The following is a 27376-nucleotide window of genomic DNA, read 5'->3' as shown; positions in this document are numbered from 1 at the left end:
CACAGAGAGTCAGTGTAGAGTAATGGTTAAGATATGGGCTCTGGAGCAAGGCCACGGAGGCGGGAATCCTGGTTCTACCCTGTGAGCTGTGTGACCTTGGACAAGTGCTTGACTTGGTCTGTGCCTGAGATTCCTTATCTGAAATGTTGAGATGATAATGATACTTATGAAGATGGATTAAGTGACTTAAAATTTACGAAGCACTTAATTCATAGCAGAATAGTAAGCATTATATTTGTGTTACTAAACAAATAGAGGGATATCATCTCCCACTTTCTATGAAGCCCTTTAAAATAGACTTGTACTCCCATCTTTCTACAAAACTATTATCTCGATGGTCGTTAATGAACATCAGTTACCAAATTCTATTATTACTTTTCAGTATTTATCTTATTCCTCTCTGAAAGATTCCAACAGGTATTCAGAGCTCCCACTCTTTTGTGGAACATTTTCTTTAGCTGCTACTTCTTTTTCACTCAATTTTTATATTCTCTTGTTCTTCTACATTTATGACATCTTCTTGGACTTTCTGTTCCTGGCGGTAGGTTTTCTTGGTTAATTTTTTGTAATCTGTGTTGGATCTCCCACTCTCACCTCTGGGGAAATGAAAACAAATCCATACATCTGACCCAGACCTCATTTCATTTTAAAATTTCTAGCTGCCTCTTGGAAAAATTTACATTGATATTCTTCCAACATCTTAAACTTACCATATATCTCTATCTCTGTCTGTCTGTCTATCTAATCTTTGCATTACAGATTTATTTCTCCTCATGTCTTCTTTACATTTATTAATTGCATTAACACTCAGACTTTTACTCTGGGTTTTCTAGTCTATAAGAATGGAGAACTTGAATTTGTAGCCCTTTAACACCCCTTACAACATTAAAATTCAGCGAGTCTATGTAATAATAAAAGAAGAAAATGTATAATTTAGAAAAAAAATTATTGACTCATGGGCTTTCTATTAATGAATTTGCTTAAAACTAGTGATAAAGAGAAACATCTTAAATGCAGCATAAGGGGAAAAAAGACGCATTACATATAGAGGAACAAAGATAAGAATGACATCAGACTTATTGTTTGAAACAATGCAAGCAAGAGGAGAGTGGAGCACTGTCTTTAAAGTACCAAAAGGGAAAAAAGTTGTCAACCTGAAATTCTATACTAGGTGAAAGTACCTTTTAAAATGAAATTGAAATAAAAAGTCTTTCAGATACAGAAAAAGTGAAAGAATTCACTACCAGCAGACCTGCAGTACAAGAAATGTTAAAGGAAATCCTTCACAAAGAAGAAATAATATCATATGGAAATATAGATCTATGCAAAGAAATTAAGAGCATGGGGAATGGCAAACATGTGAGTAAATATAACTGTGATATTGGGTCTAAAGAAGCTTTTAAATAATAATATAAGATCAGTAATGTTTCAACACTGAGTATAACTTCCTATCAAATAGAACAAAGAACTATTTTTCTCATGATCATGAGTAATGAAAAAGAAAAAGAATTTTTTTTATGATAAAAGTTATTTTTGACTACTAAACCGAGCACTGAACCAGATTTTGTTTAATTTAACTTTTAACCTGAACTCAATAGCATTTTATTTTCCTGATGATGTTCACCTCATATTTAAGATTTCTTTTTATAGTTACTCTCCTAGCTTCTTATTCACACTTGTCTATCCTTTCTTCCTGGATTCTAGTTTTTGCTTTTGCCTTTTGCCTCAGCCTTTTTGTTTATTCTTTCCACCTCAGTTTTCTCATTGTGTCTGTCTTCATGGCTTTTTTCTTGTTTAGCATAAAATTTTGGAAACCATCTTATCTTCTTTTCCTAAAATTGGTCATAAATTCAATAAGCTTAAGAAGACTGAGAGGTGGCTTAAATACTTTTGAAAGTGTGGCATATAAAATATAATGTTGACCATTCAACACATATTAATTGAGTACCTACAATTTAGTATTCTAGGTATTTGGGTGCCTCAATGAATAAAGCAAAGTAAGTTCCATGCCCTCCTTTATCTTGTGTTTTAGTGAGAAGAGACAGACAATAAATAATAAACAGGATAAATTAGAATTTTTGATTTTACATTAAAAGATGATATAGTTTATAGAAAACATTAAAGCAGGGAAAAGTAGATGACAGTGGGAGGCAAAGTGGGAACAGTAAATGAGGTGGTCAAGTCATGCCTCATTGAAAAAGTGAGATTCGAGGGAAGATTTGAAGGTATTTCCAGGCAGAAGGACAGTTAGACAAGAGCCAGAAGCCATAAAACAAGAGCATGTCAGGAGTGTTCTAATAACATCAAGAAGACCAGGGTGGCTAGAGTAGAGCAATCCTGGGGGAGACACAGGACAGGAGGTCAGAGAAGTAATGGGGACCTGCTGAGGTAGGGCTTTATAGGTGGATGAATAGACTTTTACTTTTATCTGAGTGTGATGGCAGCCACTGCCAAGTTTTGAGCAGAGAAGTAACATGACCTCACAAGTTTCTTGACTCTGACTACTATATTGAGAACAGATTTTAGGAGATAAGAGAGCAGGAGTAGAACCAGGTCAATCTTTTGTAGTCGTTCATGCAAGAGATACTGGTGGCTCAGACCACATGGTAGCAGGAAAGGTGGTGAGAAGTGATTGGATTCTCGGTATATTTTGAGGGTAGATTCAATGAAACTGGTTAATTGATTATATGTGGTGTGTGAGAGAAAGGGAGGCCAATGATGATGCCAAGATTCATTTACACAACTGGACATACAGAGTTTCCTTCACCCTGAGATGGGGAAGATTTGGAGTTAATTGTGAGATTTCTCTTAGGCATGCAAGTGAAGGTACTGAGTGAATAATCTAACACCTGAGTTAACAATTCAGGGGAGAAGTCCAGGTTGAAGATATAAATTTGGAAATTATCGGCATATAGACATTATGTAAAGGCAAAGAGACTGGATGAGATCGCTAAGAGTGTAAGTGGAGATGAAGAGCAGAAGACACTTAAGAACCAAACCCTAGAAATTTCTACCATCAAAAGGTTGGGGGGAAGGGAGAGAATCTACCAAGAAGACTGAGGAGGAACAACCGGTAAGATCGTTTTCCTCATGTTTCTACATTTAATCTTTGCAAACAGGATTTAACATGTCTAAAAAACAATCCTGCTTCAGGTTTCACCTGGGACCTGAGCCTCCTCTTTCTGGAGCTGTCCAGCTTTGATGGCACTAGGTGGACTCTTAGCATCGTGTTCCATAGGATCCTGGAGACACTCCCTTCACCGCAGTGCCCTGTGAGGACAATCATCGGGGCCACGATGTGGACAGCTGAGAGTATGGGCTGTTCAGTCAGACAAAGGTGGGTTCAAGCCCACCTCATATTAGCTCTATGAACTCTGCAGCTTGCCTAACCCTTTGAGCCACAATTTGTTTTTCTGTAAAATGGAGACGGTGTGAGGTTGACTTGACAAACTCAGCTGGGCTGTTTCCTAAACCTCCCCTTCTGCTGAATGTGCTGTTTGTCTTTTCTTACTTGAGTCTCTCCTGTTCATTCTGTTACAGATCCTCCCACTTGCCTCAGTAATCTTCATCTTCTGCCTCCTGCCTACATTTCCTCTTCATTCTGGACTCTGAAAAGCCAAACCAGGACAATACACACAACTGATGAGTTGTGGTTTTTTAAAAAGTTACTATTAGCCTGACTTCCTACTTTATTTTGGATGAGGGGAAGAGATTTGGAAGATGGAGAAGTCATTCAGGAGTGTATTGGAAAAGTAACTGCAGGGATTCAGAATAAAGCTATCCCTGGGCTCCATGGGCTATGCCCTATGCCAGATACATTTGCATATACCTCCTTGTTTAATTTTCAAAGCAATCCTGTGAAGTGATATTAATAACACATTTTCAACATGAGGAATTTGTGGGATGAAATAATTGTTAGTTTTCCTAAATCACACAGCTATTAAGTGGCAGAAGAAGAGCTCAAACCCACGGTGATCCAACGCTTTCCTGCTGCTCAGATCATTGTGATCTATTTGTTTGTATGTGGATATTCTTGTGGCAAGTGAAGGGTCTAAGAACCTTAGGGAAATGCAATGAGTTTTAAATCAACTAAATTCGTCTACCTACTGACTACTTGTGAGTTTTGGTGGAAAAATAATAATTATGCTAAATGTATTATGTTCCAGACATAGATATAATTATCTTGTTTAATTTCATTTAACCCTTGATGTAGGATATTTTATTATCTCCATTTTGCAGGTAAAGAAACTGACGCTCAGGGTGTGTCAGCACATGCTCACAATGCTTGTGTTGGATTTGAACCCTGGCAGTCTGATTACATAGGCAAGGAGGCTATGGAGCATCCGAGCTTATGTGGAGAATGCTCCACTGTCATGATCAAGGGAAAAATTCTATCAGATCTTCACTGAGTCTACCACAGCTTTCACATTGGTTCTTCCAAAGGAAATGCCTAGATTTATATATATTTGTGTGTGTATAAATTATAATTATTATTTAGTGACCACAATAAGAATTGTTCTTTTGATTTTTTTGTAAGCTGATAAGTTTCTTTCTCAATGTTCAAGATAATCAGTTAGCTTGAATTATTTGAATTGTCTATTTATTTTAAGTGAAAACCTATAATCCTTTTAAGTATCTTATTCCTCAAGCTGGGTTCATTCTTCACTTGCAGGTAATAATTATAGGGCATGATGGGGAAAGTCATGGAGCTAGGTTGCACTTGAACATGGTAACAGATCAGGAGTCTGAAGACACTGCCCTTGAGTGGGCATTCCCACTTTGAGACTGGCTGGACGCTCACTTGGGAGCTGTTAAGCCTGTTTCTGAACTGCAGGCTGGATGTGGGTTATCATGAACTTGATAAGAACATGAGAGGAAGAGCATGTAATAATGAGGATTGGTTGTTGTTGGATACTTTTTACAGGCTCCTCCACAAATCCGATCTTATCTCTGTGCCCTTAAGTTAACTGCCCCAAATGAAACTGAAAAGGAAGAAAATCACATTTTTTTAGTATAAATATAGTACTGTATCATGGCTTAAGTTTACTCCTCACAATAAGCATGAAATAATTACTATTATCTACATTTTAAAAAGAAGGAACTGAAGTTTGAATCAAAAGACTGATGGCAAAGCCTGGGCCCCTGCCGCACTCACCCCCCCCCCCCCAGAGTCTCGCAGAGGAAGCTGGAGAGGCACAAGGGAAGCGAAGGGTCTAGTGCAGCTGGTGGCAGCTCGGGAAGGCGCCACTCTAAGACCAAAGGAGAGCATGGTTTACTATCTGACTAATACCATAACGAAAAGCTGAAGAATGCGGTTAATATCTCTTTTCCCAGCTGGTATAAAGACATCTCCAAAAATTCAATGTGAGCATTAAAGGCTCAACAAGATTTGACAGTGAAGATAATGAATAAATTGACACTAATTTCATACTGAGCAGGCTGACTGTTCCATAATCTAGTAGGCTGCCTAACATAGAGGACCTGTCCAGAGAATAAGCTACCTAACACGCTGTACCCCCTGTTGAAGATTTACAATGCACCTTTACACTGAAGACTCCCAAAGTACTATGCCAAATATAATTGTAACCTCTTTTAAACCAAGATTTATGATGTCTGTTTCACTGCAGAACTCTGTTTAACCTTAGAATTGCTGTTAACTTCTCAAAGGATGAATTTAGGCATTATGGTATAGGGAAAAGGGCATGTGCATTAGTAACCAAACTTTAGGCTCATTCATTCTTCATTCATTCATTCAGAACAACAGTTTACTGAGTGTCTGCTGTGGATCAGGCACAGTGCTCTGGGGAGTATGAAGAATGAAGATGACACAGTCCCTACCCTCATGGGACTTATGTTAGAGAGGGCAGGATTGCAGAATGGAGAGTACATATCAAATATAATTATGAGAGAATGTGATAAGTGAGCAGTCAATTCATTTATTTTTTTCAATAAATGATTACTATATGCCCACTCTGCTTTAGTCTGCAGTCTAGTGTATGGAAACACATTGAACAGGAGAGGTAAGTTCTTCATTCTCCTGGGAGAATGGGAGACACAAATAATTAAGAAGTTAACAAATAAAATAATTTCTTATGATAACATGTGCTATGAAGAAGATTTGAACAAGATGATAGGATAGAGAATAACTAAAGTCTGTGACTATTTTAGATAGACTACGTGAGACATATCTTGAAACTGGGAGGGGACTTCTTACATAAATTTTTTTCACTGTTAAAATAATACATTTTCATTTAAGAAAATTTAGAAAGCACAGAAAATTCTTTTTAAAATTTGCCTTCAATGGCTATATATACGATTATTTACTTAATTATTCTCTCATTAGTGGGTCCCCATAAGTCCATTAATGCAAGGGTCCATGTCTTTTAAAAATTTATAAACTTTATTTTTTAGAGCAGCTTTAGGTTCACAGCAAAACTGAGTGGAAAGTACAGAGAGTTCTCATTACCCCCAACCCCCCACATGCACAATCTCCCCCAATATTGGCATCCCACAGCACAGTAGTACATTTGCTGCAATCAATGAACCTATAATGACATGTCATTGTCATCCAAAGCCCATAGTTCACATTAGGGTTCACTCTTGGTGTTGTACATTCTATAGGTTTGGACAAACGCGTAAGGACATGTATGCACCATTGTAGTGCCATATAGAATAGTTTTACTGTCCTAAAATTCCTCTGTGCTCTGTCTGTTCATTCCTCTCACCCACCAACTCCCGGCAACCAGTGACCTTTTTAACATCTCTGTAGTTTTGCTTCTGACAGAATAGCATATAGTTGGAAGCATACAGTATATAGCTGTTTCGGATTGGCTTCTTTCACTTAGTAATATGCATTTCAGTTTCCTCCAACTTTTTACATGCCTTAATAGCTCATTTCTTTTTAGCGCTGAATAATATTCCATTGTATAGATATACCTCAGTGAATTAGCCATTCACTGACTGAAGGACGTCTTAGTTGCTTTCAAGTTCTGACAATTATAAGTAAAGCTGCTGTAAACATTTATGTGCAGGTTTTTGTGTGGACATAAGTTTTCAACTCATTTGGGAAAATATCAGAGTGCAGATGCTGAAGCATATGGTAAGAGTACCTTTAGTTTTGTAAGAAACCACCCGTCTTCCAAAGTGGCTGCACCATTTTGCATTCCAGCCAGCAATGAATGAGCGCTCCAGTCGCTCCGTTTCCTCACCAGCTGTCACTGTTTTGGATTGTGGCCCCTCTAATAGGTGTATAACGGTGTCTCACTGTTATTTTAATTTGCATTTCCCTGATGACATATGATGTGGAGCATCTTTTCAAATGCTTATTTGCCATTTGTATATCTTCCTTCGTGAAGTGTCTATTAAGTCTTTGGCCCATTTTTTTAGTGGGTTGTTTATTTTCTTATTGTTGACTTCTAAGAGTTCTTTGTATATTTGGATAACAGTTCTTTATCAGATATATCTTTTGCAAATCTTTTCTCCCAGTCCGTGTCCTTTCTTCTCATTCTCTTGATATTCTCTTTCACAGAGCAGAAGTTTTTAAATTTTTAATGAAGTCCAATTTATCAATTTTTCCTTTCATGGATCTTACCTCTCTTGCATCTAAAAAGTTATTGCCATACCTAAAGTCAGAATACATTTTCTTCTATGTCATCTTCTAGGAGTCTTATAGTTTTGCATTTTAAATTTAGGTTTATGATCTATTTGATTTTGTGAAGAGTATGTCTAGATTCATTTTTTTGCAGGTGGATTCAGTTTTTCCAGCACTGTGTGTTAAAAAGACTATCTTTGCTCCAGTGTGTTACCTTTGCTCCTTTGTCTGAGATCAGTTGACTATATATTGGTCTATTTTGGGGCTTTCTATTCTATTCCATTGATCTATTTGTCCACTTTTTTGCCATACCACACTGCCTTGATTGCTATAGCTTTATAGCGAGTCTTGAAGCTGGGTAGTGTCAGTCCTACAACTTTGTTCTTCTCTTTTAATATTGTATTGGCACTTCTGGGACTTTTGTCTCTCCACATAAACTTTACAGTCAGTTTGTTGATATCCACAAAGTAACTCTCTGGGATTTAGATTAGAATTCCATTGAACCTATAGATCAAAATGGGAAGAACTGATATCTTGAAAATAGTGTCTTCCTGTTCATGAACATGGAATATCTCTCCATGGATTTAATTCCTCTTTTGTAGTTTTCCTCATATAGATCTTATACATATTTTGTTAGATTTATATCTAAGTATTTCATTTTGGGGGATACTAATATGAATGGTAATGTATCTTTAATTTCAAATTCTACTTGTTTATTGCTGATATATAGGAAATAGTATATTGCTGATTGACTTCTGTATATTAACCTTGTATCCTGCAACCTTGCTACGATCACTTAGTTTTTGTTGATGCCTTTGGATTTTCTACCTAGACAATTATGTCATCTGTGAACCAAGACAGTTTTATTTCTTTCTTCCCAATATGTATACCTTTTATTTCCTTTTCTTGTATATTTTCATTAGCTAGAACTTCTATATGATGTTGGAAAGGAGTGGTAAGAGGAGAAATCCTTGCGCTGTACCTAATATTAGTGGGAAAATTTCAAGTTTCTCATCATATATATGATGTTAGATGTAGGTTTTTTGTTGATGTTCTTTATCAAGTTGAGAGGATTTCCCTCTATTCCTAGTTTGCTAAGAATTTTTGTCATGAATTGGTGTTGGATTTTGATATATGCTTTTTCTGCATCTATTGATATAATCATGTAATTGTTCTTCTTTAGCCTGTTGATGTGATGAATTATATTAATTGATTTTCACTTTATCTCAGCCTTGCATACCTGGGATAAATCCTACTTGGTCATGATGTATACTTCGTTTTATACATTGTTGTATTCTATCTACTAATATTTTGTTGAGGATTTCTGTATCTATATTGTTTTTTATCCTTTCTGATAATCTCTGTCTTTTAATTGGTGTATTTAGACCATTGACATTTAATGTGATTATTGATAAATTTGGATTAATATACCATATTTTTTACTGTTTTCTATTTATTACCCTTGTTCTTTGTTCCTATTTTTGTCTTCCACACTTTTTCTGCCTTTTGTGATTTCAATTGAGAATTTTACATGATTCCATTTCCTCTCTTTTTGTAGCATATCAATTCTTTTTTTTCATTTATTTCAGTGGTTGTTCTAGAATTTGCAGTACACATATACAACTAAGCTGAGTCCACTTTCAAATAACACTATACTGCTTCACAGGTAGTTCAAGTATCTTATGATAACAAAATAATCCTAATTCCTTCCTCCTGTCTCTTATATTATTATCATTCATTTCACTAATATATAAACATATATATGTATACATATACACACACATGTATATATATATACACAATTATATATATAATTAAATACATTGTTGCTATTATTTTGAACAAACTGTTATTTGTTAGATCAATTAAGAAAAAGAAAAATTAAAGCTTTTATTTTACCTTTATTTATTCCTTTTCCTGTGCCTTTCCTTTCTTTATGTAACTGAATTTCTGACCTATATTATTTTCCTTCCTTCTAAAGAACTTCTTTCACCATTTCCTGCAAGGCAGGTCTACTGGCATCAAATTCTCTCAATTTTTATTTCTTTATTTGTCCTTCACTTTTGAAGAATAATTTCTCGATACAGAATTCTAAGTTGGTGGGTGTTTTCCTCAATACTCTGAACATTGTGCTCTAGTCTCGTCTTGCTTCAACAGTTTCTGAGGAGAAGTTAGATATATTTACTCTTCCCCTTCTATGTGTAAGATGTGTTTTTCTACTGATTTCTTTCAGGATTTTTTCCTTTATCTTTGATTTTTCTGAAGTTGGAATATGATATGCCTTGGTATAGATTTTTTTGACATTTATCCTGTTTGGTGTTCTCTGAGTTTCTCGGATTGTGGTTTGGTGTCTGGCATTAATTTGGGGAAATTCTTGGTCATTATTCCTTCAAATGTTTCTTCTGTTCCTTTCTCTCTTTTTCCTCCTTCTGGTATTCCCACTAGAGGTATGTTGCATCATTTTTAGTTGTCTCATAGTTCTTGGACTTTCTGTTTTGTGTTTCCCAGTCTCTTTTTTCTTTATTTTTAGTTTTGGAATTTTCTATTGATATATCTTGAAGCCTAGAGATTTTTTCCTCAGCTGTGTCCAGTCTACTAATAAGCCCATCAAAGACATTCTTCATTTTTGTTATAGTGTTTTTGATCTCTAGCATTTCTTTTTTATTCTTTCATAGAATTTCCATCTCTGCTTATATTATCCAACTCTTTTTGCATTTTTGTGTCTACTTTTTCCATTAAATCCCTTAGCATTTTAATCATAGGTTTTAAAAAAATTCCCAGTCTGATAATTCCAACATTTCTGCCATATCTGACTTTATTTCTGATGCTTTTGAATCTCTTCAAATTGTTTTTTTGCCTTTTAGTATGCCTTGTAATTTTTTTGAAAGATGAACATGATACACTGGGGAAATGAAAGTGCCATAAATTGGCCTTTAGTAATGTGGTGGTGAGGTGTGGGGTGAGGGGAGCTCGGCAGTCCCACGATTTAGGTCTCAGCCTTTCAGTGAGCCTGTGCCCCTGGACTGTGAACTTCACCAGTGCTTCTCAGTTTTTTCTCCTCTCAGGTGGGACAGGATGGCTAGAGGGGGCTAGAGTTGAATATTTCCCTTCTCTCAGTTAGGTTCGTCTCTGATAAAACCCTGGCAGGTTCAGCTCCATAAAACAGTTCTCTTGAGAGCAGACCTTGTTAAAAAGAACAGTATGCTATAGCGTATTTCAAAATGGTTACTTTTCCCCTTGTCATGCCAGAAGTGTGAGAGGATTTTTCTCATACCTTCAATGTGAGAACCTTGTAGAACTCATACAGGTAAAACTCACAAAAGTGTGGGCTTCCGCCAACTAGGACTGGACCCCTGAGTGTCAGGCTTGTCCACACTGAGCCTCCAGCAATTTATCAATTACAGTTCAGGTTTGCCTACCCTGGCACTGGTTCCCACAGAGGCTTCTGTTCATAGGCTTCTGTTCTGGTAGATTGTGATTCTCTGTATCTGCCTCTCTGTCTCTTTAATTTCTGAGCAGTGGTTTGCCACGTGACCTCATATCTCTGATGTATCTAAGAGTTGATTTTTTCCATTTGTTTAGCTTTTACTTGTTGTTAGGATGGGGTGGCACTTCTAAGCTCCTGCCACGTTGGACCAGAAAGTGACAGGGGTCCATACATTTTTAGAAAAGTCCTTTACAACTAAATTTTCTCATATAATGATAAATATTAGTATTAAAATTAACAGCCATAAACCAAAAACCTATTATAGAATTCTTATTAATTTATGATTAAATTATAGATCATCAAAATCTTTATATCTTAAAGAGTTAATGACAAATTATTAGTGGAAACAGATTATATTCACAGCTAATTAGTTTTTTGGATGGAGCTGTCAGTCTTTAACAGGTCAGTTAGTGGTTAGTAATAGATGGCTATTTTGTTTGAAAATATTAACCAAGTTTATTTTTACTTTTCCTTTGCTCACTGAATTGACCAATGAGTGGAAGGAGGACACTCTTCGTCTCACTTAAGAATAATCAAGCTCTCTGTACTTTGAAAACTGAACCTATTCAGTGTTTTCAATATTATGTTGTCAAGGTTCATTGTCTTTCGACTTCCTTGTCTTAGCACTTTGTTAAAACTTGAGTTGTTAAGCCAACAGCTCTGAAGTTGAAACTTATAATCAAGAGAGAGTTAGTTTGAGTCTTGGATTGTGTTTTTGGTGGAGAGAGAAGGCCATGGGAAAGACCTGGTATTTCTTGATATTTGCACCAGCATTTTGTAGGAGAGAGAATTGTTTTAGGGACTACCACACCACATTTCCTCGGAGGGTTTGAAATACTAACTTTCACAGAACTGTGCTTGGCACCAAGAGAACAAGTGATATACAAGTTAATGAAACCAATAGTAATTTTTCCTAAGCACAAAGGGCTTCCAAGTGAAATGGTAGGGTTTTTCCCCTAATGGACATATTTGGAGATTAAGTTTAGGGCTAGTTCATGCACTTTAACAAGTAGTTCTTTAAAAAAAAAAAGTTAAAATAACTTGGCAACAAGATAAAACTATCCAGGAAAGTTTAAGAGTCAGCCATGCACTGCATAACAATGTTTCGGTAAAGGACAGATCGCATATATGACAGTGGGTCCGTAAGATTAATACCATACGCCCAGGTGTGTAGTGGGCTATACCATCTCGGTTTGTGTAAGTACACTCTGATGTTAGCACAAAGAAATTGCCTAATGATGCATTTCTCAGAATGTATCCCCATTGTTAAGTGATGCATGGCTGTATCTAAGAACACTGGTGTTAAATCCTTTCGGCAATAAAAGCAATATAAGTGTGGTGGTGACCCGGGTAAATGGTTGCCACAGGTACAAACATAACCTGCACATATAACTTTGTTTAGACTTTATAGTTCAGTCCTTGGTCCTTGTGTATTAAGACTTGCTCTCTTGCTTTCTGATATCTGTTTTCTCTCGTTTCTTGCACTATTTTAGAAGAAAGCTTCATTTGCAATCCACCCCAGCTTAAAATCCAGGAGCATTCCTCAAACTTATGGCAATGAACATCATGGCTGTGAGTTGGACACAGAGCAGACACGGCATCATTCACCTAATCTTCTATGGACACTTGAATCTCAAAGAAATGGCCCTGCAAATTAGGAAGTGGAGCACAAACCAAGTGGTACAACCTTTGCTTATTAAGGGAATCCATCTACGAATGTTTGAGAACACTCCCGACTCGTGGAGAAATCACAATTAATTTATAGGTATTGTCACCCCGTTGAGGAATAGTCTCTCTTAATATTTAACTGCCACTTCTTGTTTATTCTTCTTTCTATACCAAACATGTATTGTTGTATTGCTGTTTTCCCTTAAATCTCTTTTGCCCCACAAAATCTGTCTTCATGACTCCTAATAACTGTTTAAAATTATATTTTTAACTCAGGTAAGTTCTATGGCACTTGGAAAAAGCATCTGTAGAAAAGAACTCCCCTGGTGATCAGAGGCCTGAGCCCTTGAACCCCTCTGATTTTAATGATGAGATGTTTCATTTTAGTTCTACTTGAACATAGTTACTGGAGAGAGAGGGAGACACTTCGTAAGCCTATTTCCTCAGCAGCGGAGTTCTTGCCCGTGGTGGGAAAGAGAAGTGACGGGAAGAATGAACTAATTACTGGATTTACAATTTTGTTCTATTCTTCTTGTACTGACCAGCAGTTAGGGTTCTTCACAGATCATTAACTTTTTTTCAAGTGAACAGATTCCTGTGAGTTCTGGACGTTGAGGACCAGAATTTATTTTACATTACTAAGTAATAAGTGTCCAGAATTATTTGCACTGTGAAGTCTATTAAATACTGGTTATGGAGCTGGGTTTGGGCTTTGAAGGCCAGCAACTGAATGTACAAATGTACTCTTTGCCAGTTTCGTGGGTAGACTGATAAATAGCTATTGGTGATACTTAGAGTAGTTTATAAGATTCTTAGATCCAAGTGTTTTCATCAATTAGATTGTATGACAGTTACCTGGAATACTTGTTAAAATACAGATTACTGGGCCCTACCTCCTGGAATCTGCATTTTTTTAAAACAAATGCAATTCTTATTCAAACTTATTCTTGAAACTACTGGGCTTGCCTTTTGAGGTCAAGTTAAAATTAAGAGCCTGTTCTGACTTTCTGTTCCTGTAGTACCAGCAATTCTGAAGCAGAAATAATCAGAAACACTCCTGGGTTTAAATCTGAGAGGTTCATTTGTCTCTGTAAATAACTTTTTTCGGGATATAAGAAAAGTATAATATATGAACTGCTTTTGAAATCTTTGTTAAGCATATACACATTCGGTATTGTTAATTTAATTCAAAGTTCTACTGATCAATTAATACATATTTTTGCCAATTAGGAATTAATGAAACCATTAAGAAATTACTGTATTGCTTTTCATAGGATGAACGTAGAAACATTGATTGATCAAGTCTCAGGTTTCTGGACTGCAGTGAAATGCACTTCAGGAACCAGAATTGATCACAATCAGCTGTCTAAATTTTGGTTTCATAGACCAATGACAAGGTAGTGAGTTCATCTGAAATCTGGAACAATGGAAATGAGATTGATGAATCTTATGTGATTAAGACAAGCATAACATGCCTCCGGCTGTTGTCAAATATTTCTTTTATTAAGGCATGAAAATTTTTTATTGCTTCTGAACCTTATTACGTAGGGGGAAAGACATGTGTTGTCTGGTCCTTAACCTGAATATAGAGCGGGAAGTTCCACGTGGGTCTCTCTGGCTTAAACCAGTAGTCTAATGCTTTTTGAAGAACCAAGATGATTATTATATAGTAACGGAGTTCTGTCCTGGTGCTCAGAGAACTCTGTAAGTGATCATGGAATGCGCTCATGTTAACAACCAAGACAAGGAAAGTCCTCCTCATAGAAGTCTCATTAGCTCTTATTTAAGAACCTTAAAAATTGCTTAAAAATTTGTGGTTTGTATGATCTAGGGGCAGAGGTTGTGGGGTCATATTCATGAATTTCAGTTGTATTAATTGGAATTAAAGGATTATTCACCAGAGTTTTAGAAAAAATTATAGCAACTCAAAAAACAAGGAGAGCAGTTTCTGTGTTCTTCTTTCTCCCAGGAGGAGAGTTCAATATGCATTTGGTGGGAGCAAATCTGTGTTATCCTCACCCCTTACCCCATCCCCTTTTACCCAAGTTAGGAACTAGGCTTGTGTAAGTTTTTTTTTCCAGATTTATTGAAGCATAATTGAAAAGTAAAATTGTATATATTTAAAGTGTACAACATGATTATTTGATATATGTGTACATTGTGAAATGATTACCAAAATCATATTAACTAACACATCCATTACATCACATAGTTACCTTTTTGTTGTTGCTATTGTGAGAATCCTTAGATTTACTCTCAGCAAATTCCAAGAGTACAATACAGTATTATTAACTATAATCACCATGCCGTACATTAGATCTCTAGATCTTATTCACCTTATTACTGAAGGCTTGTATTCTTTGACCAGCATCTCCCCGTTTCCCCCATCCCCAGCCCCTGGTAGCCACCATTCTACTCTCTGTTTCTATGACTTCTACTTTTTTTTTTTTTTTTTTAGTGATTCCACATATAAGTGAGATCACAGTTTTTGTCTGTCTTTATTTGGCTTATTTCACTTAACATAATGTCCTCCAGGTTCATCCATATTGTTGCAAATGGCAGGATTTCCTTCTTTCTCATTGCTGAATAATATTCCATTATACATACATCCCTTTATCTATATCTATCTCACATCTTTTTTTGTTGCTGAGGAAGAGTCACCCTAAGCTAACATCTGTGCCAATCTTCCTCTATTTTGTATGTGACTTGTCACCACAGCATGGCTGCCAATGAGTGGTGTAGGTACAAGCCTGGGAACCGAAGCTGGACTGCCAAAGCAGAGCGTGCCAAACGTAACCACTAGGCCACAGGGATGGCCCTATCTCACATCTTTATCCATTCATCCACTGATGCACATGTAGGTTGCTTAGGTTGTTTCCATTATCTTGACCGTTGTGAATAATACTGCAGTGAACATGGGAGGACAGAGAACTCTTTGAGATACTGATTTTGTTTCCTCGAGATATATACCCAGAAATGGGATTGATGGATCAATCAAATGGTAGTTCTATTTTTAATTTTTTGAGAAACTTCCATACAGTTCCATTTTCCATAATGGTTGTTCCAATTTACATTCCCACCAACAGTGTACAAAGGTTTCCTTTTCTCCACATCCTTGTCAACATTTAGTATCTCTTGTTTTTTTGATAATAGCCATTCCAACAGGTGTGAGGTGATGCCTCATTGTGGTGTTGATTTGCATTTCCCTAATGATTAGTGATGTTGAACTCCTTTTCATGTATCTGTTGGCCATCTGTTTGTCTTCTTTGAAAAAATGCCTATTCAGATCATTTGTCCATTTTTAAATTGAATTACTTTTTTTTCTATTCAGTTATATGAGTTCTTTGTATATTTTGGATATTAACCCCGTATCAGATATATAGTTTGCAAATATTTTCTCCCATTTCGTAGGTTGCCTTTTCACTTTGTTGACTGTTTTCTTTGCTGTGCAGAAGTTTTTTGGTTTGATGTAGTTCCACTTGTTTATTTTTGCTTTTGTTGCCTGTACTTTTGGTCTCATACCAAAAAGTCATTGCCAAGACCAATGTCAAGGAGTTTTTTCTCTCTGTTTTCTTCTAGGAGTTTTATGTTTTCAGCTCTTACATTTAAATCCCTAATCCATTTAGAGTTAATTTTTTTGAGTGCTGTAAGATAGGGGTTCAATTTCATTCTGTTATATGTGGATATCCAGTTTTCCCAACACCATTTATTGAAGAGACTATTCTTTCCCCATGTGTGTTCTTGGCACTCTTGTCAAAGATTAGTTAACTGTACATGGGTTTATTGCTGGGCTCTATATTCTGTTCCATTGGTGTATGTGTCTGTTTTAATGTCAGTACCATACTGTTTTGATTACCGTAACTTTTCATATAGTTTGATATCAGGAAGTGCAATGTCTCCAGCTTTGTTCTTCTTTCTCAAGATTGCTTTGGCTATTTAGGTGTTTTTGTGATCACATATGAATTGTAGAATTGTTTTTCTACTTCTGTGAAAAATGCCATTGTAATTTTGACAGAGATTTCACTGGATCTGTAGTACAGAAATTTCAAAAGTATTAATTCTTTCAATCCATGAACATGGGATATCTTTCTATTTATTTGTGTCTTCTTCAATTTCTTTCATCGATGTCTTAGAGTTTTCAGTGTATAGATCTTTCACCTCCTTGGTTAAATTTACTCCTGAATATTTTGTTGTTTTTGATGCTATTATAAAAGAGATTGTTTTCTTAATTTCTCTTTCAAATACTTCGCTGTTAGTTCATAGAAACTCAACTGATTTTTGTATATTGATTTCATATCCTGCAACTTTACTGAATTCATTTATTAGTTCTAATAGCTTTTTGGTAGAGTCTTTAAGATTTTCTACAAATAATATCATGTCCTCTGAAAACAGAGATAATTTTACTTCTTCCTTTCTGATTTGGATGGTTTTTGTTTCTTTTGCTTTTCTAATTTCTCTGGCTAGAACTTCCAGTACTATAGAGAATAGAAGGATGCTTTTTCTGCATCCTTGTCTAATGCCTGATCTTAGAGGAAAAGTTTTCAGCTTTTCATCATTGAGCATAATGTTAGCTGTAGGCTTGTCAGATATGGCCTTCATCCTTTTGAGTTACATTTCTTCTATACTAACTTGTTGAGATTTTATATTATGGAAGGATATTGAATTTTGTCAAATGGTTTTTCTGCATTTAGTGATATGATCATATGATTTTTATCTTTCATTCTGTTAATGTTACATATCACATTTATTGATTTGCATGTGCTGAGCCATTCTTGCATCCCACGCATAAATCCCAGTTGATCATGGTGTATGATTCTTTTAATGTGCAGTTAAATTCAGTTTGCTAGAATTTTATTTTTAGGATTTTTGCATCTTTGTTCTTCAAGAATAGTGGCCTTTAATTTTCTTTTCTTGTAGTATTCTTTTCTGGCTTTGGTATCAGGGTAATGCTGGACTTGAAAACTAAGTTACATTGTGTCTTAGAGATCTCTTTGAGTTAAATCTGTTTGGGGACCTATGAACGTCATGAACTTGAATGTTCATATCTCTCTCCAGATTTGGGAAATACACACCCATTATTTCTTTAAATAAGCCTTCTGCTCTTTTCTTCCTCTCTTCTCCTTCTGGGACTCCAATGATGCATATATTGTTTCCCTCGGTGGTATCTCATAATTCTTATTAGCTTTCTTCATTCTTTTTTGTTCTTTTTTTTTTGTTCTCCTCTTATTGGATAATTTCAAATGACTTATCTTCAATTTTACAGAATCTTTCTTCTGCTTGATCAAGTCTGTTGTTGATGTATATATATATACTTTTTAATAATTTCATTCATTGAATTCTTCAGCTCTGGAATTTTTTTCTGTCTGTTAAACTTCTCATTTTGTTCATGTAGTTCTTTTCTGTTTTCATTAAACTGTCTTTCTGTGCTTTCTTGTAGCCCACTGAGCTTCCTTAAAGCAATTATTTTGAATTCTTCATCAGGAAAATTATAGATCTCCATTTCTTTGGGGGTCAGTTACTGTAAAATTATTGTGTTCCTTTAATGCTGTCATAGTTATTTTGATTTTCATTATTTTCCTTGAAGTCTTGAATTGCTATTGTCACATTTGCAGAAGCCATCACCTCCTCCAGTCTGTACTGACTAGCTTCAGGAGACAAATATTGTCACCTGTCAGCCCTGCTATGGATTCTGTGGCTTTCTCAGAACTTTTCTATGAAAACACCTGTTCCACACTTCTTGTTGCCTCTTGGGGAGGAATGTTTAGGATTGTGTGCCTTTTCTGGATCCTGCATAGCCAGGCTAGGTGCTGACAGCCTCCTGTTTGCTTTTCCTAGTGCAATACTGAGTGCTCAAGTTTATGTGCTTTCTGCCAGTCCCATAGTGTCAGGTCTACTTTTTGCATGTGCTCACCAGCCATCTGCAAAAGTTCACACTTACTGCCTGTGGATGTGTGAACAGGGAGCCTGCCACAAACGTGTGTGTTTGTGTGTGTATGTGTGTGGTTGAGGTACATGGAGTGTGGGTGCCCATGAGCCAGTTGGGGGGTTCACAGATGAGGCTCGTGGTGGGCTTCCTGATGGAGTCTGCAAAGCAGTTAGTAGGATTGAGTCCCTTTGATGAGTTATGAGCCCTGGCAGCTGTGCCCCCACCCTCTCCTCTCCCCTCAGTCATGCATACCATCTCAGTATTCTGGATGGGGTGAGAAAAAGGTAGACCTCTTTGGCAGTGTTCTGCACGGCTGGGGAAGCTGGGTGCTCACTCACATGCTCTCATTTTCTCCCATGGGAAAAATTGCAGGCCAAGGGGGTGTCTCTTGGCACTGAGTTCTACTTCCTCAGTACAGGGGGAAGGCGAGTCAGCTAAAGTGAAACTGCTCCTCTTCCCTCTTCAATGCATCCAATCTCAGACATTTTTACTTCAGTGATGAGCTGGAACTTTGCTAGACTTTCTGACTCCCACAAAGGTACTGTCAGCTGTGGGTGATTCTCAGAATTGCTGTTCTTTGGGGGAAGGTGGTAGAAAACTATTCTGTCATCTTGCTGACATCACACCTGGGCTCATGTGGGTTTTGACAGTTGAACATTAGCATGTGCTCTCACTTTCTGTCTCTCTATGTCTCTGTCTCTCTTTCTCTCTGCTCCATACAAATGGGATATTGGTTTCATAAAAAATCAAAACTTTCTGTCTGTTCTGTATATATTCAGACTTAGGCTGTCCAATACAGCAGCCACTAGCCACATGTGGCTATTTACATTTAAATTAATTAAAATAAAATTAAACTAAACATTCAGTTTTTCATTGTGCTGGCCACAGTTCAAGTCCTCAATAGCCACCTACTACAGATACAGAATGTTTCTAACATTGCAGAAAGTTCTACCGGGCAGTACTGCTCTAGACTCACACCTGATTCTTCAGCTCAACAAATGGCTTGGAATTTGAGAGAACTCAGAGATGAGAGACTGCTCAAACTGGCTCACAAGGTGCATTGGTAAGTATCCAGGAATTTTGCAAGCCAGTTGATAAACTATTGATAGCTTGAAATTGGCCATAGTGGATGCATTTACACCGTGGAAAAAGTCTCAAGTCAGGGCTTTTTTTTTTGAGAGCTAGTTTACTAGCAAGCCACTGCCTGACAGTTTGTGTGAAGTACTTACTAAAAAGAGAAGACCCAGAGAGTTGATACCCTTACTAAGGAGCTGCTTTGGGATGTCATTTTCAGAGCTCAGAATCTCCATATGGGTGAAATTTACACACTGGAGTAACATAGATCACAGTAAGAAGATAAAGAGTCAGTGCTCAAAGAGATGGGGTTATAAATGTTCTAGTTCATAAATTGTCTTAATAGTTTATATCCTACTTTTAAGTTATATCATATTACTATGGTAAAATAATACTCTAGAATAGCAATGACCAATATAAATATAACACACCACATATGTAATTTTAAATTTTCTAGCATTTAAAATAAAACAGGTGAAATTAATTTCATAATATATTTTATTTAACTAAATATATCCAAATTATTATTTCAACATGTAATTATATTAAACAGTATTGAGATATTTAACATTCTTAGTTTTTCATACAAAGTACAAGTTTTTTACATATAATACATCTTAATTTAGACTAACCACATTTCAAGTCCTCAATAGCCACACATGGCTAGTATTAGACAACACAGCTCTAAGGAAAAATGATAAAACAGTTTAATAATTGACCAGATAGGATTGGAAGAATTCAGAGAGTGATTGCATGTGGGAGAGACTATACATCTAGAATAGAGAGAAGCCAAAGGGAAAGGCTTAGGAGGGCAAATACTGAGGAGAGGTTATTCAATGGCAGCCTCATTCATTCCCATGACTTAAGCTTGACCTTTGCACAGACTAGATCTATCTTCAGGTCTGGCTACACGTCTGCATCCTGTATGCAGAATGTCTTACATGTGCAACCAGAATCATAATCTTTATCTGTAGAACTCCTCCCTATTACAGTTATGTCAAACATACAGGCTAGAAACCCCAGCCACCACGGACTCTTCCCTGTTGCCACATGTAATCTACAGTTATTCTGCCTCTACAATATCTTTCAAGTATCCCACCCTGTACCGCCACCTTGGAGCAGACTGGCACTCACTCCAATTGCCCTAGTATTTTACCAGCTCCCAGCTAGTCACACTGTCTTCTCAGCTTGTTCCCTTTCCTATCATCCTTCACTCTGCTGCAAGATTCTAAATGGCATCACTGATCAAGTGGCTACTCACTAGGTAGAAAATAACACCAAACTTCTTCATGTGACTTTCAAGGCTCTCACTTTCCCGCCATCTCATCTGTAGGACAGATATCCCTTGCTCACTCTTCTCCGCTCTGACACACTTTCATCCCTTGCCCCTGCACGCTGGACTTCTCACTCGCTATTCATTCAACGGATTTATATTTTCTCATTTCTGTGTCTTGAATCACCCAGTTCCCCAACTCCCAATCTTCCCATCACTACTTCTCAGTCTGTTTCTTCCCTTCATGGCTCTGCTCAGAATGTACTCTCTGCATAGACTCATTCTTGTCTTTCCTCCCTCACCTTATGTCATATTTTTGCACTTAGCTCAAGCATCTCCTCTTTAGACAACAGTCACTAACTGCCCTTCCACCTGGGGCTGGAGAAGACAAGACTCATGTGGCTTCCAAAACTTCCATGCATGTATCTGTATCATTTCCCTTGCTACATGGTATCATTACTGTTATTATGTGTCTGTCTCCTCCACCCCACTCCTGGCACCCTGCTCAATCCTGGCATGCCGTAGACAGTCGGTGCATACTTGGTGTGTGAATCAGTGAGCAGAGTCCCTGTCCTTCGGAAAGCTTTGCCGGATTTTCTCAGGCAGATCTTATTCCCTATTCCTCTGTGGTTCCTCTTTGATCCCCGTGATGTATGGTATGTCCTCCCACCTCTATTTTGACCTATCAAATTCTGCCCTGCAATATACATTCTGTTTATGCTCTGAGTTCTGAACTCTGTGAGGACAGGGAAGCTTCTTTCAATTGTAGCCTCAGCTTGGGTCTGCAGTCATTTGAAAGTTTCAAAAACGAGTATGTTTGGGTCACTTCTGCTGATATACATGACAGAATCGGTGGAAAGGAATGTTTCATAATCATCAAGATTACTCCGTTTTAGGTCTTCTCATCATGACCCTGTACTGGACACAGCAGGCCACTCCATTGTCTCCTCACCAACCTCTCAGCTCCCTCATTACCAAGGAGGCATTGGAAAAAGACCATTTCTAATCTGCCAGTTATTTTCTACCTTTCAACTCCAAATTACTTCTCTTCTATCAACTCCTGGTACTGTGCCTTGCCTTCGAGTTGTTCTGGGGAAAAAAATGTTTTTCAAGCAACTATAAATTTTGAGATTATATTTCTTCCCAAAAGGGGAATCTCATATATTGAACAGGCTCCTTCCTAAGGAAACCAAGAATAAGACATCAAGGACTTCACTTTGGCACTCATGGGGGGATTCTGGAGCTCACAGATCCCTTCAGCAAAGGCCACAACTCTAAACAACTTAGTATAAAAGGACCTGGTGTCCTGAACTCAGCCTACTGAGGTTGACATGCTGACTGCTGTTCCCTGTCTGCATGTCAGATCACAAGTCACACAAAGTATTGAAACTAACTAATTCCAGAAGAAACTAAACAACCTAAGGGAGAGACATTTAACTCAATTCTAAAGCTATATATAATATTCATGAGGAGTATAACTTTAACCCTCTACTCAGAAAACCTCTGTTTAAGTACCCGTAATTGTCAACCATAGCCTTAAAAATATATGGGTTGGTGCTTTTTAATTTTATATTAATAGTTTTAACTAAAACTGTATTTAATGTTTGTACCTACTCTTGTATAAAAGCTAGCAAAATGAAGTTTGCTAGTTAGACTGAAAATTTGTCATTCCTTTTATGGGTTTTGTTCACTTTACAATTCATAGAAAATCAGAACGCTATTTTTCTCTTATAGACGTATATTCTTCCAGGTACTACACTTCTTCACAGGTATATTAATTCTAGATTTAACCTCCCCTCCCATTAGGGATCATCTTTTTTATTCTTTGTCAAGACTATGCAAAATTGCCTTTTTCTCATTAGCCTTATGCTCTTTTTGGCATTTTAGAAGTATTTTAAGTAATGACTGCATAAAATGTCATAATATTTGGAATTGAGCCCTTTCATTATATCATTCACTATGAAGAGCTTATGAAAAGAGCTACGGGAAGAATTTTAAAAATAAATATCTTGGAGACAGTTTTCCTGACACCTGTGAACCAAAATAACCAACAGCGTCTTGTTTTCTCCTTAGCTCCTCCCCCTCCACAATCAGACTGCCCCCTCCATCAGCCGCCGCCCACTCACAGGTATTGCACGTATCCAATTTAAAACTTGTTTTGCTTTAAACCTTTGTTTTGACTGGGTTGGTTAAAAATTACTCTGTGATCTTGTCTAATCTAAGATGTCCTGGAAGGACAGGGTGCGGTGCTGTGAATTAGGGACATGGTCACATGACTCCAAGAGCTTTCTCTTAACGCAGGAGGTTACGGCCAGAAAAAGACTGAAAACCCCACAATAGGCTTGCCACTGTTTTTTCAATAGTGAATTTCCACTTTTTTTTTTTTTTCCCAAAATTGTACCCAGACAGGAAGATGACTGAATGTACTGTTCCAGAGAAAGAGAATCACCTCAAGCCAGAGAAAATAACAGTGTTTTTCTCCGCTGGCACTCCTCAATCTATTGCCTTTTTCTAGTTCTGAAGGCTGTGGCAACTTTGAATAGTAGCAAATTACCATTAGCAGAATCCACCCTTAGCTCCTAATCATTACCTCAGCTGTTTATTAAGATACTATTGAGGTATATACATATAAAACATGGCTCCTGTCTCCTGTGTGGGCTCTTTTTGGAAAGATAAGACATGAGCCCCTTTGCTAACACAATAATTTAAAAAACAGTAATTTTATAGTAAAAATATCTCCATGTAGTTTTGATTTATATTTTTTTATTATAAGTGATACTGAGCATCTTTTCATAGGGAACCATTTCCATTTTTTAAACTGTACGATCATTTTTCAGCACATTTATCTGTAACACTGTAGGCCTTTTTCTCTTATTTTTAGACACTCTGTATGTTTAAGGGATATCAACTTTCTTGTGAGATAAGTTGCGAATGTTTTTACAAGTTTTCATTTGAAATTTTTAAAATTATTTTACAACTGTAATTATTTAAACTATATTGTTATTTAAATACTATAAATTTGGTTATATATTTATGTGATAATATGGATGGACCTTGAGGGCATTATGCTAAGTGACGTAAGTCAGACAGAGAAAGACAAATACTTTATGATCTCACTTATATGTGGAATCTAAAAAAAATGAATTAAGAGAAACAGAGAACAGATTGGTGGCTGCCAGAGGCAGGGGTGGAGGTGGGGGGAATGGGTGAAGGTGATTAAATGGCACAAACTTCCAGTTATAAGGTCAGTAAGTCCTGGGGAGGTAATGTGTCCTGTGGATGTAACAACATGGTGACTGTACTTAACAATACTGTACTGTATATTTGAAAGTTGCTAAGAGAGTAGATGAGTAGATCGTAGAAGTTCTCATCACCAGAAAAACATATTTGTAACTATGTGAGGTGATGGATGTTAACTACGCTTATTGTGGTGATCATTTCACAATGTATATGTATATCAAATGATGATGTTGTACACCTAAAACTAATACAATGTTATATGTCAATTATAACTGAATAAAACTGGAGGAAAAAAACGAGTACGTAATATCTAGGCTTTATCTCTGTATGCAGAACTGTGATTATTCTTGGTCATAAAATTTAGAGACATGTTCCTGAAAATATGAAGACTTGTTATTTCTCTTCTGTGTTAATGTTTCTTTAAAATTAAACTTTAACAAAATGAAAAATAAAGTTTGGCCTCAACCTTGATGATCCCAACAACTTGAGGCAAGTTGTTCTTAAAAACTTTAGATTTTGCTGTCAGTACTAGAGAGCGCTTGAAGACATTGCCAAGGGAGATGACCTGGTGAATGCAGAACTTTGGGGTGCAGGGTAGACTGAAGGGGGCAGGGTGGGAGGTTGGTTGGCAGCAAGTCCCTTCCTTTGAGGGTAGAGGAAGTTCCATGCATAGAGTGACTGTCCCGTGGCGTCACTACAGGCTCTCCCTCACCTCTTGGGGAGCTCGTGTTAGGTGGCAATCATGCTGGACCATCGCTTGATCAGCAGAGAAGCAGCTGAGGAGTTATTCACACAGTTTGGTTCAGTATTTGGGAGACTGAAGCTACCTGGAAAGTTGAGTTGGCTATATGGAGAATGGCAGCTGTTGATAAAGGAGGTTTGGGAGCAAACATTGAAAAGTGACATGGCATCAGAGGCTGGTTTAAAGCACTGTGCCTGGGTAACAGTTGTGTTGGGAAATCACCTCATATCACTAAATCTGTTTCTTTACCTACGAGATGGGCTAATACTCTTTGCCATGTCATTTGGCAGAGCTGCTGCTATCAAGCAAGGTGACAAGTTGAAAAGTCCATGTAAATTATCAGCTGGTATCTAAGTGTGCATGGACTCTTTGGCATGTGGCCGAGGAACTAGGGGCCTCCTCCCCCAGGTAAAATCCATCCTGACCCCAGAATGCTTGGCTACAGACCAAGGAAATTAGGGAGCAGTGCTTCCTGTTTCGTGACCCAGGCCTGTGCTGGTGAGAGAGTGAGGCTGGCCTGGAAATTTCTCTCTCACATACTTGGCAGGGACCAATTAGGGAGATCAACAGTCACTGACTCCGGGACGTCTGTGTGGTAGACTGCTGAAGACAGAGGAGGCTGTTGACCTGGGAAGAGTGTGACTGGGCCAGCTCCTCCGCTCCAGCCCCTGTCCTGGAGCTGGCATAATGTCCATTTGCAACTGCCCTGCCCTTGAGCCCATGCACTGCTGCCCCCTGGGCGTAGATAAGCTGAGCCTGAAATTCAAAGTCAGCACAGGCAATAGGCTGTAATCTTGAATGTTGACTCTTCCTTTCTCCCTCCTCCCCCCTCCGCTCTGCCCCTGCAATCCTCTAAGGTCTGCCAGCTTTTCCCTTAGAGCCTCAAGCTCAAAAGAGCAACAACCCTTCTGAATAACGTCTGGCTGTTCTCCCAAAGGTAGATGTCCTGAGCATCTTCCAGAGACCACTGGCTATCAGCAGCAGCCACTTTTTTACTCAAAATTCAAAAGAGCTGATTTTTCTGCAATCTTCATATATTATTAAGTTATACACCCTTCTCCCTCCTAAAGAAAGAGAATTGCGTGTTTTTAGAAAGATAACTAAGGGACTTACTCTCCGTCCCTTCCCTTGCACCCTGGTGGCAGCATGTGGGAAACTGGGACAATACAGTCGATGGTTTAGAGGTGAATTTCCCCTGAGAGTTATCAAGCGACTCTCTCAGCAGAAACATAAATTTAATGTCCATAAACATCTCTGTCTGTCTCTGTCTTTGTCTGTCTCCACACACACACACACACACACGATTGTATGTGTGTGTACTCCTTTTTTTCTTTTTATGATTTTGGGAATTTGAGAGTTTCGCTTTCTATAAGAATGAGCTCTCTTCCCTTCTACGTGGCTTCAGTTCACCTCTAAATTAGCTAAGCTCATTCATTCCCTGTGTTCCTGTCAGCCAATGCCAGTTGCCAGTTTAAATGCAGCATTTTAGTATCACTGATACATATTTGTTTTCATTATACTTCCAAGCTGTAATTTTCATTTCTTTAATTTAGCAATATCTAATGCCACCCTGAAAAAGACTAACTCGCCCTTCTTTGGGCTTAAAAACTGAGAAGACCCTCCCTCAAAGGGAACTCCTCAGCTCAAAGCCACTGTCTGACCAGGCTGGGGTTATGGGGCTGTCTTGTGTTACTAAATGAAGATGTTTTACCTATCATCTAAAGTTTTAGAAAGAAATGATGAAATTCAGATATTTTCCTTTTTCTTGTCAAGTCAGCCTTAGTTAAGGAGCTAGGTAAGCATTTTGTGGCTGTGAAGTCTTGGAATTATGAAGTCATCCTTGGAAATCGGCATAAGATCCGAGACCAAATTTTGACATGCAGAGACAGGAGCCAAATGTTCAGATCCAAAAGGGATGACTTTATAGTACATTTTTTTCTGAAGAGAATTTATCTGCTAGAAATAGACACAGTTAAAGCAAAGTAGACAGCCTATTGTGACAAGAAGGAGGGCCATTTTGGCAGGGCCAAACAGAATTATAAGACATAAAAATATACTCACTGAAATTTAGATAATGTTTCTGGAAGATAGGTCTGAGGAAATTGTGAGAATGCAGCAGAATGCTGAACACACTGTCTTACTAAAATGCAATAAAATTAGCAATCAAAAGCAAAAAAAATAAATAAAAAGAGACTAGGTTTAAACTTCATGTATAGATATTTAAAAGCATGCATAAATAATTTATGGATCCAAAACACAATGGAAATTATGAAGAATTAAGAACTAAACAACAAAAAACACTACATATTTCAAATCTTTTTAGATGCAGCAAAGTTTCCTGTGAAGGACATAAATCATCCTAAATGTATATATTC

This window comes from Ceratotherium simum, chromosome 31 (assembly GCF_057802395.1).
Source record: "Ceratotherium simum simum isolate JZ-2026a chromosome 31, ASM5780239v1, whole genome shotgun sequence".
Classification (NCBI taxonomy): Eukaryota; Metazoa; Chordata; class Mammalia; order Perissodactyla; family Rhinocerotidae; genus Ceratotherium; species Ceratotherium simum.
The sequence above is the reverse complement of the archived record's forward strand: the minus strand, read 5'-3'. Positions refer to the sequence as shown.